This window comes from Egretta garzetta, unplaced genomic scaffold (genome assembly GCF_000687185.1).
Source record: "Egretta garzetta isolate BGI_Z169 unplaced genomic scaffold, ASM68718v1 scaffold188, whole genome shotgun sequence".
NCBI classification, from domain to species: Eukaryota; Metazoa; Chordata; class Aves; order Pelecaniformes; family Ardeidae; genus Egretta; species Egretta garzetta.
This window is the reverse complement of record NW_009260622.1, coordinates 5,992,133-5,994,767: the sequence shown is the minus strand read 5'-3', so window position 1 is coordinate 5,994,767 and position 2,635 is coordinate 5,992,133. Positions and strand designations below refer to the sequence as shown.

Below are 2,635 nucleotides of genomic sequence, written 5' to 3'. Positions count from 1 at the left end.
GGAGGGCGACTGTGGATGCCCTGGGGCCAGGCGCCTGCCATGGGGTGTAGCTCAGCACTCTATACAGCCACAGTTCCTCCTACACGAGGGTTTCTACCAGGGCATGGACAGGAGAAGACAAGACTGAGAAAAATATTCACAAGTTTAGATTACTCTGAGGGCAGAAATTTGGAGAAGCCATAGCTGCATCACTCTCCTTGCTCAGGATGGGGATTTAAACACTGAGGGTGTTCCTGTGAAGTCCAAAATGTGCAATAAATGGGAGAAAAGTTTAAATCAGGAGCAGTTCCAGGCAGTTAGCAGCTAAAGACCAAGGGATCTCGGCTTTATATATAGTCATGCCTTCCTTTCCACTCAAGATCATGCTCTATAAATACCTTCAAGGTAACGATATAAATGAAGGGAGGGAATTATTCGCAGTCTCCAAAGATGGCAGGATATCCAGCAGTGTCATGAAGCTATGGAAGGAATATTTAGGCTAGATCACGCATGGCAAGAGGGAAAAGGGAGGTGGAGACAACCGGGGAGGAGAATACCTCTAATAAAACACAAGCAGGGACGGAGCAGAGGAGATAGCCGCTGCCTGCGGGGTGCAGACCAGAGGGGGACCTGGATGCAGCTGCCTGTGAGGCTTTGCCGAGGGCTCAGCCTCACCCAGCGGGCTGTTTTTCTTACCCAGCTTTCAACAGAAGCTTGGGATGAACCTCCACGAGCAGGACAAGAGCCATGGGGCAGCTCCAGCAGCCTTCACAGCCCTGGCGTTGGTGGGACAGAACCCCCCAGCTCCTGAGCCTGGCACAAGCTCTGCTCCTCTCCCAGCTCCCCTCCCCACGGTGAGGGCTTTGCCTGATGGTCAGGGCTTATTTCCCAATAGTCGCAACTTCCATCTACCGTTTTCCAGCTCCCAAATTGCACAGTTGATTGGCAGCATCCCCTGTCCCACTTCCATGCAGGTTTGCTTCAGCTGCAACCCTGATGGTGGGATCAGACCCTGCCAGGATTTGGGAATCGGAATAAACTGATTTTTTGGGCTGGGTACAGCTACAGCAGCTACTCCAGCAGGGAGTGGAGCCATCCTTCCTCCTACGTGTGCAGGCGATGAGGAGGGACCGATGCCTCTATCTGCCACGGGACTCGGCCCACGCATATCTGTGCCGGGCTTTGGGGACCTCAGAGCAAAGGAAGGTCAAATATAAGCTTAGCGCTTGCAAATTGTCACTGACAGCAATCCGGAGGCAGAGCCCGTGGTGAAGGGGTCTGTCCCGTAAATAAATGCGCTTTTAAAAGCCTGGTGCAGAAGATGCTAAAGCAGAACTGCAGGGGAAAACAAGACCTGAGAAATGACAAGAAAAAGCCCTCACCACTAAGGCATGCGAACCTCCCCGTCCCCCCAGCCAGCCCTTCGCTCACCTCCGCCCGGGGCTCCTGCACCCACTGGTGCTCCCGGGATGGCAGCGGCAGCGTGGGGAGGAAAGCAGGGGCACGGCGGGGCTGTGACCGCGCGGCTTGTGACTGCCCACGCGACCGTGAGCAAGGGGCGCAGCTGCTCAGAGTTTCCCCTGGAAGCGGCACTTCCCCAGGCAGGAAAACACCCCGGCCGGGTGGTGGATTTAGCAGCATTTGGGGACACAAGCGTCCCCCGACTGCACCCCATGGGGCTGCCAGACTGGGTCAGAAACTGATTTATCAGCGTGCTATTTATCAGAGTATAAAATAGTCAATATGCCTAGAGATTAACCAGGAGCAGAGCACAGAAAGGGGAGAGTGGATCCCCCAGGCACTCCCCCCGTGTCCCCAAAGCAGCGGGGCTCCTCGCCTTCACACCCGTTAGCCCGCGGGCACAGGACCTGCAACTTCCCGGCCAGGGACCGCAAGATCATCCCTCCCTGCGCAGTGGTTTTGGGGAGGGAGAGCTCTGCAACACACATCACGAGCTCCCAGCTGCGCCTGGATGCTAACGCCACTTGGCAAGGGCTGTGCTGGGACGGTGCTGCTCACCGGGACATGCTGCTCTGACGGGGCCCAATCCAGCCATCGGGGCTGTGGCTGCAGGAGCCGAAGATGGGAGCAGAGGAGGAGGAGGTGGCATGAGCCTGTGGTCCTCTGGGGAAGGGGCTGCAGAGCAGCGAGCCCCGCTCCAAGCTCTCCTGTTGCAAACACCTTTGCACCGAAACACCTCCACACACCAGTTTTGATTTGGCTAGCGCAAAACGTAGGCTGGCAACCCCCAAAATGTGCCCAGAGGCACTGGCAGCCTTGCACCATGCCCACTCCGAGTCCCCAGTAACTTGGCCAACGCGACCGTGTGGCTTTAGCCTGTGGCCACCCCCGGGGAGGAGAGGGGGGGATCTGAGAAATCCCCTGCAGCCCCCACATCGCAGCCTTGGCAGCCAGTGAGGAAAGGGTGCAAATTCCCCACAGAGGACGAAGGGGGTTGTGCAAGAGCCTGGCAGAGGAGTTATTAATGATGGCAGGAATATACTGTGCACTCAGGTCCCCAGAGGAAGAGGGGCCACGCACCAGCCCCACCGGTGGGGAGAGGCCCCCCCTGCCTCTGGCAGAGCTGGTGACAAAATTCCCCCCCAGAGCCAAGAGGCAGAGAATGAAAGGGGTGAACCCACCACCCAGCCCCAGC

The 2,635-nt window shown here is 57.4% G+C and overlaps 1 protein-coding gene across 1 annotated transcript in view; it reads right to left on the bottom strand.

The window, feature by feature from the left end:
• SRC (SRC proto-oncogene, non-receptor tyrosine kinase) overlaps positions 1-2,635 on the bottom strand; it is a 14,122-nt gene that overhangs the window by 10,413 nt on the left and 1,074 nt on the right. The window lies entirely within an intron of this gene.